General features: G+C 38.3%; 1 long non-coding RNA gene across 2 annotated transcripts in view; it reads right to left on the bottom strand.

The window, feature by feature from the left end:
* Positions 1-4,193: 4,193 nt before the first annotated feature.
* The window catches only part of LOC139439489 (uncharacterized), an 89,378-nt gene continuing 78,560 nt past the window's right edge, over positions 4,194-15,011 (bottom strand). For both annotated transcript variants that reach the window (XR_011649371.1, XR_011649370.1), the window contains exons 2-4: positions 8,229-8,334; positions 7,868-7,913; positions 4,194-6,873 (exon numbers count right to left, since the gene is read on the bottom strand). This is a non-coding gene — a long non-coding RNA (uncharacterized lncRNA). The remainder of the gene's footprint in view (positions 6,874-7,867; positions 7,914-8,228; positions 8,335-15,011) is intronic.

The raw sequence follows: 15,011 nt of genomic DNA, 5'->3' as shown, positions 1-15,011 counted from the left end.
AAAAATCATTCTTAATGGTGCTGAGGACAGTTGATGATATTGTTTTATTTTTGTGTGTGTCTGTGTTTTTTGCTTAGGGGTTATTTGCCTTGTTTTATTTTGTTTGAAGAATATTGTCTTTGTAAGATTATACAGGAAAGGATGAAGAATTTTAAAAATATACAACTATTATGTATTAATGTTTTCCTGTGCCAGGCATTGAACTAAATGATTTATATGCCTTATCTCCAAAATTCTTTCAACATCCCTGGGAGGTAAATGATCTTCCTCCTTTAGGAGATAAGGAAACTGAGACTCAGAATGTTTCAAGCAATTTATTCAATCCAGGCTAGTTCAACAGCCTGTGTCCCCATTTACTAAGATATACTACTTCTAACATTAAAAATAGCTATTAACCTGAAAGTAAGAACTCCAGACTACTGGTAAATCTGTGTATTAAGAATTAGAGAGTTGAGACAGAGTAGCAAACAGAGTCAGATTCGGAAGTAGAAACCATACCAGTTAATTTAACAGAGAGAATTTAACATAAAGAATTGTTAACTATGCATAAAGTTGCAACTAGATAACTAAAGAAGCAAGAAGAGAACCACAACATATTGAGGAGATGGTAAATGCAGGAAGCAGCTGCCACCCCTAGGGCAAGAGAAACAAAAGGAAGAAGTTGGTTGAAATTACTGAAACATAGAAGCTTAAAGGAGTGGTCCCAAGGAACTGAAACTCATATTCTGAAAAGAAGTTGGTGGTGGTATTTGGCTTGTGTTGGAAAAACTGCAAATGGATTCAGCAACTGCTCCAAGAAAGAATTGCTGCTGCCAGGGTGAAGAAGTCCTGGGCTGGGGAGGCACTGACAGGAACTGGAGCAGCCAGGAAGGAACAAATGTCTCCTGCCTCCTCCAGCCTCTCTAGTGCTCCCAGTATATAGAGGCTAAAAGAGAAGCAGCTGGCAAAACATAACTATGGCTTGTAGAGTCCCAGGACAGTGTAAAAAATTGGGTTTGGACATGAGAAACAATAATTTAAGAACTACCGTGGGAAGGATAAATATAAAGGGAAAGTTTTTGAAATGTGCAACTTGTCAGCCTGAGAGTCAAATCAAATTGGCCAAGATAACCAATATTAGACAGTTCTCTCACCTATGAAAAATGAACTTGTAAAGAACTCTAGATGGGGACCTGAAGGCAAATAAAAGAAAAATATGCAGATAAATTTCTTGACTTCAGAAATCAAATAACAACACAAGGAAACACCACCAAGACAAATGATCTCTGATCTTGGAGCGAAAATATTTATATACATGAAGTTGTCATAATTGGTAAAGTGATGTTTAATTCAAACCCCAAGGAATGCTAAACTGCCATTGTCTCACACTAGAGGTCACCCCCGGTAAGAAAATATTATTGTACCATCCTTTATTGTCCCCCTGTAGCTGTTACAATATTGGGAGCTGCGCCTTATTGCAAAGATTGGATTTTTATGAGACTGACATGCTAAGCAGCTTTCTAGTCAAGTAAAATATTACATTAAACAGAATTCACTTTCTTACCTTAGTGAGAAGCAGTTATATATTCACTGTATAGTACAGGAGACATTATTCATTACATGCAATCACTAACCTATTTCTAAGGTATCAGATTAGAGTTGTGGCAACACTGTTATTAAGAAATGATCCAGTGCATATAACACAGAGAAAATATTAGGTATGTTTTTTAATTTGGTGGAAAATACTGCCTTGTGTCAATAGGAAGCTGGTAATAATTACACCAAATATTTTACCAAACTCATTAAATTTGGGGGATTATTGCATTAAAAGTATTTACAATTTAGGAAATTAGGTAGAATATCTTTCTGTATTATTTTTGGCAAATTATGATGACTCAAGGGCATCCTCAAAAAAGAACACTTGTTAATTCTTTTTTTTTTTTTCCTTAAGATTAGGTTTTATTAACAATCATGTCTATGTAATAATGAGAAGAATTAACACATTCTTACATGCAATTATAAATTCAATCATGTTATCAGGATCAGTATTGTTGCAATAAAGGGAATACCAACAGATGAGCAATTTCAGGGTTTTTTTTTCGCATCCCATTACTTCATCTTTGGTTTCAATGATGGTTTGCAAACATCCTGAGTACCAAGAAAACAATTCCTTTGATTCAGGATTGGTTGAACTGCAGGCATTTACTGTCTACCTCACTCCTTCACCCAGCTCATACTTTATCTTCACCTACCAAATAGCATGGTATATCATTCACAGTCTAAACAAGAAAATGAAAAACACTTCAAGGATTTACAACAGATGGACTTTAACAAAATGAATTGTTCACACAAATGACAGAGGAAATGAGAAGCAAAAATAGTGTAGTGAGGACTTTCAATCAACAAAGATAACATCATAAGGAACCCCAAGGTTTCGTCTTCTGACAGGATTTTTTTTTAAAAAAAGCCTTTATTTATTTATTTTTTTTGTTGACTTTGTAATAATATTACATTAAAAATATATATGTGAGGTCCCATTCAACCCCACCCCCCCCACCCCTCCTCTCCCCCCCCCCAACAACATTCGTTCCCATCATCATGACACATCCATTGGATTTGGTAAGTACATCTTTGGGCACCTCTGCACCTCATAGACAATGGTTCACATCATGGCCCATACTCTCCTCCATTCCATCCAGTGGGCCCTGTGAGGATTTACAATGTCCGGTGATTACCTCTGAAGCACCATCCAGGGCAGCTCCATGTCCCAAAGACGCCTCCACCTCTCATCTCTTCCTGCCTTTCCCCATACCCATCGTCCACCATGTCCACTTTTCCCAATCCAATGCCACCTCTTCTATGTGGACATTGGATTGGTTGTGTCCATTGCACCTCTATGTCAAGAGGAGGCTCAGATTCCACATGGATGCTGGATGCAATCCTCCCATTTTCAGTTGTAATCACTCTAGGCTCCATGGTGTGGTGGTTGTCCTTCTTCAACTCCATCTTAGCTGAGTGTGGTAAGTCCAATAGATCAGATTATAGGTGCTGGAGTCTGTTGAGGCTCAGGACCTGGCTATCACATTGTCAGTCCAGAGATTCAACTCCCCTAAATATATCTTAAACCCCAACATTAACTGCACCTCCAGCACATTAGCATGAAAGTCTTATGAAGGGAGATCCCATTTGAGTCCAGATTCATCACACATAAACACCATTTCCAAAGAGGGGCCATCTGCCCTGGTAGTTAACCCCATCGGCCATGACCATAACTCCCATGGGTCTCTTTAGCCCTCAAAGGAACCAATATCTGGGGGTTGTATCTGCTTTATCTGTCTCTCTGACTCTGCTCAGTTGTGCATGAGGGCAATCCTTCTGCCAGCCTCCAGACTCTTTTTTAGAAACTCGTAGCCATATAAACTCATTTCTCCTTTCCATTTCCCCCTTACTTTAGGTCAAACAGCATTTTAAAGTCATGGTATTTTATGTAGACATGGATATTCTGCTGATCCGCATTGAACCTTCCATATAAGGTCATTTTCCAGTTGCATCATCAGTTGGTAGTTGATAGTGGTCCCTCGTTGCCAGGGAGGCTCATCCCCGGGTGTCATGTCCCACGCTGGGGGGAAGGCATTGCATTTACATGCTGGGTTTGGCTTCGAGACTGGCCACATTTGAGTAACATGAAGGCTGACAGGAGGAAATTCCCAGGCACAATGTTGCTCTAGGCCTTGTTCTTATTTTAGGTTTATCAGCTCACAAGCATAGTCATTAGCATCAGGGGCTCACTGTTGAACCCTCACTCCCTCCCGGTCCCCGCCACTGTACCTGGGAGACTGTCGCTGCTCCCCTAGGGACCACGACAGAGCACCACTGGCCAGGAACCCAGTACCCCCCCTGCTGTGGTTTTTAATTGTTGCCACTATGAGTATATCCAAACATTACCATGCCCCCTGGACATATGTTCTGTACAGCTCCCTGTCAGCCATATATCACCTGTCATTGGTATCCCATACCAGTATCCCTCCATTGCCATTGTTGAAACACTCTGTGATCCAGAACTCCCCGAAATTTGAAGCCCAATATAATGTCATGGTCCCTTACTAGGGAATGGCATATAGCGATGGGTTTAAAGGTTAGATAAAGAACTTGGATAAAGTTAGATAAAGAACTTAGATAAAGAATGTTGACTTGAAAAAATTCTACATCCTATCTTTTTCTTTTTTTTTTTTTTTTTTTCCCCCCCTAATTATTCAGCTTCTCTTCACAGGAGTCCTAGACCACAGCAATGCATATATAAAATATACAGCACTCCCATACATCCACCACAAAACCTTTTTCCTTCCACAGCGATACTCTTACACCCTATTCACATCATATTTACTTAACGTGATGTACAGAGTCTGAGACATTAGCTTTCTAACAAGGTGACGTCTGTGCTTACATTATGGTGCATACTTTAGGATACACAGTTCTTTACATTCTTAGTTATCCTATGTTTTACATTATGGTTTACATTATCAGTCTGTCATCTCCTATATGTTATGGTGTAATATTACATGTTTTATATCCATCCTTGTGTACTCTCAAGAAACTCCTCTCTTACCCCCCATTTACCTTGGTTCCACACTTATGTTTATGTTGTATTATACTATACCATGTGTAGCAGTTTAATATGGCTATGACTTCCAAAAATAGATATTGGATTATGTTTGTAATCTGGTCTGTACCTGGGCATAATTGAGTTATGATTAGGGCTTGGACTGGGCCATGTCATTATGTCATCCCTTAGTGGATGGGAACTCACAGATAAAAGGCATGGCAAAGGACAGAGTTGAAGGCTTTTGATGTTGGAGTTTTGATGTTGAAGTTTGATGTTGAAGCCTTAAGCTGGAGCCCTGGGAAGTAAGCTCACAGAGGAAAGAGAAGCAAGCCCCAGGAAGACAGGAACCCTGAACCCAGAGAGAAGCAAGACCCTGGAAGCGAGGAACCCAGGAAGCCTGAACCCTTGTAGACGTCAGCAGCCATCTTGCTCCAACACATGAAAATAGACTTTGGTGAGAGAAGTAACTTATGCTTTATGACCTGGTATCTGTAAGCTCCTACCCCAAATAAATACCCTTTATAAAAATCAACCAATTTCTAGTATTTTGCATCAGCACCCCTCTGGCTGACTAATACACCATACTACATTAATTATATTATATAGTCCCACTCCACTACTCTTTAGCCTCACTAATACCTCTAAGTCATTGATGCTTCATTTTTTTGCAATCCATCACTTCATCCTTTTTGCTCCCACTGCCCACCCCCCAGGTCCTATTTAAATCCCAAAATCTGTCATATAATCTCTCACCTCTCAAACCCTTTGCCCCCAAGATCCCTCTGTTATTCTCTTCTGGATAAACTCCAACCTTGGGTAGATCCAACTATCTGCCTATTTCATGTTTTTTTTCCCATAAACCTGAATAGTACCATGGAAAAAACACAAAGCCATACTATCAAATCTAAATTTGAAAATCACAAGCAAATTATTTGGAAATCCTAACTAGAGAGTCAAAAGAACTCTCAACCTTCCAAGTATACTTCTATGATATATTTGCTTACTCACTTAAAATGTAGATTTACTATATTCTTCTTCTCTCTCTTAAACTTCCAACATCAATTAACATGCACACATTTGATCTCAGCTAATGATGTCACCTCCTATTTAGCTGATAAAATGGAAGCACCCAGAGGGAAATTGCTTCTGTTTATCACAACCAAGCACGCCCTCTCCCACCACCCAGACCTGGATATATCCCCCCAGTCTGCCTTTCCTTCTGTTATATTGGATGAAATTTGCCTTCCCTATGTATCCTTCCCCTTGTTTCAAGATCCCACCCCATTTCAACATCTCAAGGTATGCATCCATTTATGATAAGCACTTTCTCACTGTCTACTGGACTATTCCCATCAACAGATGCACAGTTCCTCTAACAACTTTCTTTCCAACATCCCAAAATAAATTTAAACCCTGCCAATTTATGCATAACAAAGTACAGAGGACAGCTTAGCTCTGTTAAGTAAAACTAATCTGACAGGCTCAGACCACTGGGGTTTGGTCATTCACATTCTGGATGGCTGGGAATGATAATGTGCCAAACCTCCTTGGGTACTCAGTGAACCACACTCTCCACCATCTCCCTACCCACTCCTGGCAATTACCAGTCTGGTTTGCCTGGCTCGCCCAGTCATATTTGAATGAGGTTGCTCAGCTGAAAGTGAATGGTGTGTGTCCAACCTGAAAGGCAGCCTCTGACAGTTGTTTCCCAGGCCTACTTGCAGCTTCATCAACCTCTCTAGATGTCAATCAGAATCATCCCAAAAAGCAGCAGGACAGTGGAAGGCAGAGGCAGGAAAGGGGAGTTAGGAGACCTGGGATCTAATTCCTTGCTGTCACTCACTCACTGAATCACTCTGGGTTTCTGTGTGCAAACTGTGGGGTTCACACTAGGTAATCTCTAGGAATTTCTTCCAGCACTAACATTCCAGAGTTGTAAACCGCCAAGTGGTACGCATTTGCTGGGTTGCAGATTCCCCAAGCCATTCTCCAGCTTGGGGTGAGTGGCCATTTCACTGCCATTTGGGTTTCTTATATTTGCCCTAAACCTCATAATCTTGAGGTTACCCTCACCACACTGCTTTGACATAGACGGGTGACAAATTGCCCTGCTTTGCTGGAGACAGAAGCAAGGCACAGAATGATTAAGTGACTCATCCTCTGTTTACCAAAAGCAGTGGACAGGCAGAGACTAGAAATCCATAAGCTTCTGAATTCCAGGGCTGGGCTCAGGACAGTGGCCACAAACTCGGCTGGCACACAGGGGTGCTTTGCTTTGCTTTGTTTTTATTCTGAAATAGATGAAAAACATTTCAAGGTTGCATTCTCTACTTTGAACAACTCCCTGCTATTGGTGCCAATGTAATTGGAAAGAAGAAAGAAAGTTCTGTTTACTGCAAAAAGAAAATAATCTAAGAATTAGAGTCTGTGTGGCCAGGCAGTGAGGCAGATGGAGAAAGCAAGGCCTGTGAAGTAAGAGACACTTGTCTTTGTTTTGTGAGCAAGCAATTGAGCCAGATATTAAGAAACAGCACAAAAAAGATAAAGATGTATAATGCTCCATTCCACCCCTAGCTCTGCCACTCGTTAGAAAGAGACATAAGTCTCTGAACCTTGTTTTTCTCATCTGTTAATTGTGACTGATAAAGCAAGGACGCTGTGTGATGAAAAAAGGAAGTTCCCTCTGGTGGTTGCTCAACTAATTAGCACCTTTCCCTCTCCTCCCTGTCTCGGGAAGCAAAATAGGGCAGCCAGTACCCACACACTGCACTCTCTATGCCCAGGCCCTCCTCCCACTCACCACTAGCCAATGCAGAAGGACCACCGATTACTCAGAGCCCGTGGCTCATGGCCCAAAGGTTAAGGCATCCTCTGGGATCTCCAGTTCCAGCCTCACTAATGACCTGTTGTATCATAGGAAATGAATCACTGATGTGATGTCTCCTTCTACAACAGGGAGGCTAACCAAAGTGTCCCAGGAAATATCACAAACACATTTAAGAGAAGGTGTCTGAAAGGCTTGGAAACCCTTGAGCATAACACATAGAGATGGAGTACTGTCATTTGTTGGTGAGCAGTCTTTCACCCCACACTCGAATGCCTTCACTCATCCAAATGGCTGCCTTGGCTTACTCTCCCAACTGTTTGCCCCTGTCAAGTCACTGGCAGAGGCACCTGTGGAACCCAGAAGGAGGAAGGCAAAGAGAAGAGATGCAAGATAGGGAAAAGAAGGCAGTTCACCAGTAAAAGAAATTTCTTATTGTAGCTTATATAGCTTTTTCTTACCTCCCAGAGATCTGGAGAGCGATGTTTTCCAACATCAGGCTTCTCCCTATATGGTTGAAAACAAGGGACTTAAAATAAGATGATAAACAAGAGACAAATTTAAATTTGGGTCCAGACAAGGAGCTAGGGGGGATCTGTGTCCTTCTGGTGATGTAGAAGGCTCTTGGATGCTGAGCTGGGAGGCATTCTCTAGGCTGCCCCCACCACCAGCTGGCTGGGTAGACGAATGAACTTTCTGAGTCTCAGTTTACTCATGTCTAAGGGGTAGGAATAAATTGTCCCCAAGATGTTTACTAAGCACTGAAGTCCTATGAATCTTGAATGAGACACAGAGAAGCTGAAGAACGGTCTTCACACATACCTCAAATTCAGGATTGGGAGCCCAGACATCCAAGGACTCACTATTTTCATGGCTTCTGACAAGGCATAGTTCCAATTATTTCCAGGTAAGAACAAATTTCACCTCCCTGAAAGAGATAGAGACATATGTAGGAACTATGTATTTCAATACATCTGTATCACTAACAAGTTTCCCAAGTGTTTTAGGTAAAGAAGATCTAAGGACCACCTTTTGAGAAATTTGTCTAGAGGCACACACAGCAGACAATTAGTTGGGAAGATGGAAAAGTCATTTTTAATATTTGTTCCATTTGTATTCTTTGAATGCTTAATGACAAACATATCTACCAATTGTATAATATACAAAGAAAACCCTAACAAAAAGGCCATTGATAGACAATTGTTCCCAAAACTTGTAGTGGAATTTTCAAAAATACAGATTCCTGGGCCTCACCCCTTATCTACCAAATCAGAAACTCTGGGCTGAAGATGGTTCATGATCCAGGAACAGGTATATTTACAAAATGCCTAAGGTGATGCTGATGACTGCCCTGGTTTGGAAACCTGTGTTAGAAAGCAAAGGCTCAGCAGCCAAGCCTGGCAAATGCATCAGTCCCTCTCCTCAGTGCCCAGCAGAAGTAATCTCCCCTTTCACTTGTGAACATCTGTGATAATCATCTTGGAGAGCTGGCTTGTTTGTTAATGGAGGGAAGAAAAGCTATTACCTAGTTTGCAAGCCAAGGGAGAGCTTAATTAATGTCAGAGCGGATAAGATTTCCTCTTCTCTCCTTGCCCTAGGAACTCACAGGGATGACGAGAGGATTTTTAATTAATGTTTGAAAAGCATTCTGAGATCCCTGGATGAGAGGCATTGGAGAAGGGCACAACATGGTTATTGTTGTTATTAATAGTAGTTGTATTAATAGAAATAATGAAGTTCTCCAAAGTGATTTTTTTAAATCTATGACATCAATCGTCAGTGTGTTTTTGTGGCAAGACTTTTTGGAGAAAGGGAGAGAAGGAAAAAGAAATAAGGGGAAAAAAGGATATCTTTTTCTTTTTCTTTTTTTAATCCATTAGAACTGGATAATATTTTGAGGTTCTAGGATAAGAATTTAGCACTTATTCTTACATTTTTCTCACATAAATGAAAACGCAACTATTAATTTTTCTAAAACCAGTAAAAGTTGTCAGAGGAACATAGTCATAAAGGAAAGAATTCAGGATCTGGAGATAGAAGTTCTGAATTTGGAGCTTACTATCTACACTTTATTGAATTACCATTTACTAGTTCTTTGACATTGGGCGAATCACATTATCTAAATTTCCTTATTGTAGAATGGGGAGATATTGAAAAATGTTCTATCTGAGTCAATTAATGATGATGAATGGAGATGATAAATGTGGGAAAATGTTATATGTCTGTAGATTGCTATAAAGATGATTTTTATAAAGATGGTGATGATCTTAATGGTGACAATTCCATGAAAAATAGTATTAATAAGTTGGAAGATTGTATAAAGGAATTACTGATGATGCACATTTTAAAATATGAATTCATTTTCTAAGGCCAAATTGTTCTATAGGGCCTATAGATAAAAAGCAGCTTTAGGAAATTTAAAAAGTTAAATAGTTTTTCAAGGATCACAATAAAAAGCAACTGACTTCTGCCCATCCCTCCCATCCCAGTCCTTATCCCCAGAAATGGTCCCTTTTAATTCTTAAGCTGTTTATTTTGGTGTTAAACTCTATATTGTCAATTAATATCACTTCACTGCTGTTTCTTGCTTGTTCAAATTTAAGAAATTATTCATTCCCTATTATAAGAAATATATTAATTCCTTTCTACCACAATTCTCATTTCTCCTTACCTACATCTATAGTTATATTTAATTTTGCTAAAATTAATATTCACTATTCACATTATTATGACTGTAAAAACTGCTTATTGCTGAACCAAATAATATGGTATAATTTATTTTCTTATACAACACTTTGTTTTTCCTAGGGTTATTAATAACCTAATATTTTTAACTTGCTTAGATTTCTATGTACTTTCACACTGTTCTTTCCATATGTTCCTACTCTTAACACTATTGTACTTTCCTTATAAAAAATGCATCAGATAATATAGCATTTCTTTTTTTTTTTCCTAGACATTTCCCTATTGCAAAACTCTATTCTCCTACTGCAATTGAGGCTGACTACTTTTTAGGCCAGCTGCATAGCTATTATCCTAGGTATTACTTTTGCTATCTTTGAAATCTCTCTTGACTTTTCTCCTGTGTTGGAGACCTATGTCATTTATTCTGACTTCCTCTTTCTTCATTTACTCCTTTCTCTTTTTATCTTTTTGTTTTGAAACATGTTCAGACTTACAGGATAGTTACAAAAATAATACAAACCCCATTCAGAGAACTCCAAAATACTTCTAGACCCCCAAATTCCCAGATTCATCAATTTTAACATTTTGCCATAATTGTCATATAATTTTATTTATCTGCTCATCTATCTATCTGTCTCTCTATCCATCTATCTACCCATCTGTCTGTCTATCAACCCATTTTGTGAACACTTGAGTATAGGGTATATACATCATGCTCCTTGTACACTGAACGTTATATACATATCTTAAGAACAAAGATATTCACTTATATAACCACCTTAAGTGTAGTTATCAAGTTGAAGAAACTTAAGATGATATAAAGCTTACAATCTATATTCAAATGTTTTCAGATATGCTAATAATGTCCTTTAGAGACTTTTCTCCTCCTTTGTTAGATTCCACCCAAGATTACATATTGCATTTAGTTTTCATTGTCTCTTTAGTGTTTTTTCTCTCTCTCTCTTACATCTGTTGTGGGAAAATATATACAATATCAACTTTCCCATCTTAGCCACTCCCAAGCATACCATTCAGTGAGATTAATCACATTCACAATGCTGCAATATGCTTACCACCTTCTGTTACTAAACTTACCCATCTCCCCAAATAGAAACCCTATACCCATTATGCATTAACTCCCCATTCTCCCTACACCCTGCCTGTGGCAACCAGTACTCTACTTCTGACTCTATGAGCTTACATATTGTCCAATATTTTCTTTGTAGTTACCATGGGGCTTAAATTTAACATCCTAGATCTATGACTATCTCATTTGCTTTGATATCAACTTAACTTCAATAATAGTATACACAAACTATATTCCTATACCCCTCTATCCCCCCACCTTTTGCATTTCCTGTCACAAAGTAATACATTTATACATTGTGAGTCATTACATTTTATGCATGTGCCTTGTAGATCCCATAGGAAGTAAACAGTAGAGTCACAAACCAAAATAGTACCAGCATTTATATTTACCCATGTCATTACCCTTACTGAGGATCTTGATTTCTTCATGCAGTTTCAAAATATTGCCTATTGCCCTTTCATTTCCAACCTGCAGAAATCTCTTTAGCATCTTGTGAGGGCCAGTCTAGTAGTGACCAACTCCCTCAGCTTGTGTTTACCAGGAAATATCTACATCTCATATAATTTTTGAAAGACAGTTTTGTCAGATATAAAATTCTTGGTTGACAATTTTTTGCTTTCAGCACTTTAAATATGTCAACTCACTGCCTTCTTGCCTCCATGGTTTCAGTAGGTGTTTGATATTAATGAATTCCAAAAAGAAATATTGGATTATATTTGTAAACTGATCTTCTCCTCTGGGCATATTAGATTATATTGGAGTCATAGGTTTACTTAATTAAGTAATTATTTAAACCTCTTGTGCCAAAGGGTGGGGACTCACAGATAAAAGGCATGGAAAAGGACAGAGTTGGGGGTTCTTAAGGTTGGAGTTTTGATGTTGAAATTTGATGCTGAAGCCTTAAGCTGGAGCCCTGGGAAGTAAGCTCACAGAGGAAACAGAAGTAAGCCCCAGGAAGAGAGAAAACCTGAGTCCAGGAAAAAGAAGCCTGAGGAAGGGAGGAACCCAAGAAGTGGGAACCCTTGCAGACGTTGGCAGCCATCTTGCTCCAACATGTGGAAACAGACTTTAGTGAGGGAAGTAATTTATGCTTTATGGCCTGGTATCTGTAAGCTCCTACCCCAAATAAATACCCTTTATAAAAACCAACCGATTTCTGATATTTTGCATCAGCAGCCCTTTGGCTGACTAATACAGTTTCCAATGAGAAATAGGCAATTAATCTTATTAAGGCTCCCTAGTATATAACATAAAACTTCTCTTTTGCAGTTTTCAGAATTCTCTATCTTTTTTCATGATCTCCTTTAGTTTTTTGTACATATTTTTGTTTAGCTATTTAAGCATATTTAAGACCATCTTTTAAAGTCTTCTTCTGGTATGTCCGAGGTGTGGTCTTCCTCACTGATGGTTTCTAAAGCTTTATCATCTCCTTTGCCTTTGCTATTGCTTCCTATTTATGTATTTTTTTAATTTGTGTATTTCAGAAACTTTAGTTGAAACCCTGACATTCTGATATTTTAAGGTGTATTACTGACATTTAGACTTTGAAATATCAACTTAACTTCTCTCCCCTAGCATTCTGTAGGAGAGCTCTGTGAGGACCACCTCTACATGCAGGGCAAGTTCTGGGAGACCAAGTCTATAACAAGTGCCCTGATTCAATCTATTAGGCTGCCACAGAGAATGAGCCATACATACATGCTCCCAGTATGTACATGAGGTTTATTCTGCTCTCTTGAGAACCAGGACCAGGGATCTACTCTGGGAACATGGGCTAGTTCTGACCCAAGTCAGTGAGAGAATGGAGGGGGCAGGGGGGGGGGAGGTGAATAGGCAGAGTATCAGGAGATCCTACTGCTTTTAACTTTCCTTTTTCTGGATTTGGTACCCTCCCTGTTACTATAATCCTTTACTACTTCCTGGAATGTTAATAAAGGATTTTTTGTCAGTTCTTGATCATTGTTCAAAGCTTCTGTGGGGGGGATAGATCCCTAAAAGAACTTCTCACCCTGTCATCTTGATCATACTCCTTATTTTTAATGGTTAATATCTTCTATCAGTTTCCTGAGAAAAGGTGTGTGGGAGGTGTTAATTGTTTGATTCCTTTCATGTCTAAAAGCATCTAAAGTCTATCCTCAGAATTGACAAATGGCATTTGGGTGGTTTCCAATTTTCCTCTCAGCAAATCCATGCTCCTGTTTATATTCTTGTAATGTCTCCATCCACAAATGGATAAATTTCTCTGATAATATGTACCTAAAAGTGAAGTTACTGGATGTTAAAATAGGAACATCTTTAAGTACATAAGAATTTGCTAAATTGTACAATAAAATAATTTTTACCAATTCATACTCCATGAAAAGTAGTAAAGTATTTCTATTTAGATATTTTTTTAAAAAAGGAATCTTGGAAGATGTGCTAACTCATCAACTGAATTGTTGAAAGAAAAAGTTGAGAAATTTTCTAGGAAGAATTAAATATACAAAGAACTGGACAATAGAAGAATAAGTGGTTGACATTTGCCTATTGCAAGTTCCAGAAAGAGTAAAAATTGAGAAGAAAGGAAATACTGCAAGACATTTTCTTAGAACTGAAGGACATGAATCTCCAAATTGAAAGGCAAATGTCAACCTCTTTTTCCTTTATTGTCCAATTCTTTGTATATTTACTTCTTCCTAGAAAATTTCCCAACCTTTTCTTTCAACAATTCAGTTGAAAATTTATCACCTGAGTTAGCATATCTTCCAAGATCCTTTTTTTCTTCTCTAATTATTTCCTTTGAAAATCATCTTGTAGATGAACACATATTTTCACATATTTCTGAAGTTATTAAAGACAGTGTCTGCTTTCTTTGAATTCCTTTCATCCTACTTATTTTAGTCTTTTCTGTTGATTGGAATTGCTTCTTAGGTATCTGGTAATTCTTGGATATTCTCTTACATTTAAGAATGATGCACTAAAAAATGTATACACACAAAAGATATATATTAAAAAATGTATGCATGGACTGACTTGACAGTTGGTAGACTTTAAACGAGGGGGTATGGAGACTTCTATTTAATACTCTACCTTCCCCACGAATCAACACCTCCCACTACTATACCTACTGTCCCCATGTCTGGATTCTCTGATTCAAATTCTTCAGAGAGATCTGTGTGTGTGTGTGTGTGCACGCACGTGTGTGTGTATGTTGAGGTGGGGGGAGGGCAGAGTGGGATAAGGGATAATTTGTTGGCAAATATTTAACTATCAGCTCAAGTGATTCTGATGTAGATGAATATTAAAGGACGATAATTGGCAAACTACTGAAAGCAATAATCAGAAAGATCACCTCCAGCTCTGAAATTACTGTATTTTAATACAAAGCAACTACAAAATGAGTGAGATACTAATTTTACTTTATATGCTTTCATTATATTAATAGAATAATGGACAAAAATCACAGGATCACCTAAATTCAACTAAAAGTGAAGTTGCTGATGTTAAAATGGGAACATCATAAAAAGCATTTGTCAAAGTTCAACCTCATTTCATGATAAAAACACTCAAGGTGGGAACTTTCTCAACCTGATAAAGCACATCTATGAAAAGCCCACAGTTAACATTATATAAAAGGTGAAAGATTGAATGTTTTCCCCCTAAGATCAAGAACAAGACAAGGATATCCACTCTTGCCATTTCTTTTTAAATTGTACTGAAAATTCTGGTGAGGACAATTATACGAGAAAATAAATAAAAAGCATACAGATTGGAAAAGAAGGCATAAAACTCTCTCTATTCAAATATGACATGATCTTTATATAAAAAATTTTAAGGAATCCACACACACA

Source organism: Dasypus novemcinctus, chromosome 8 (assembly GCF_030445035.2).
Source record: "Dasypus novemcinctus isolate mDasNov1 chromosome 8, mDasNov1.1.hap2, whole genome shotgun sequence".
Lineage (NCBI taxonomy): Eukaryota > Metazoa > Chordata > Mammalia > Cingulata > Dasypodidae > Dasypus > Dasypus novemcinctus.
The sequence above is the reverse complement of the archived record's forward strand: the minus strand, read 5'-3'. Positions and strand labels throughout refer to the sequence as shown.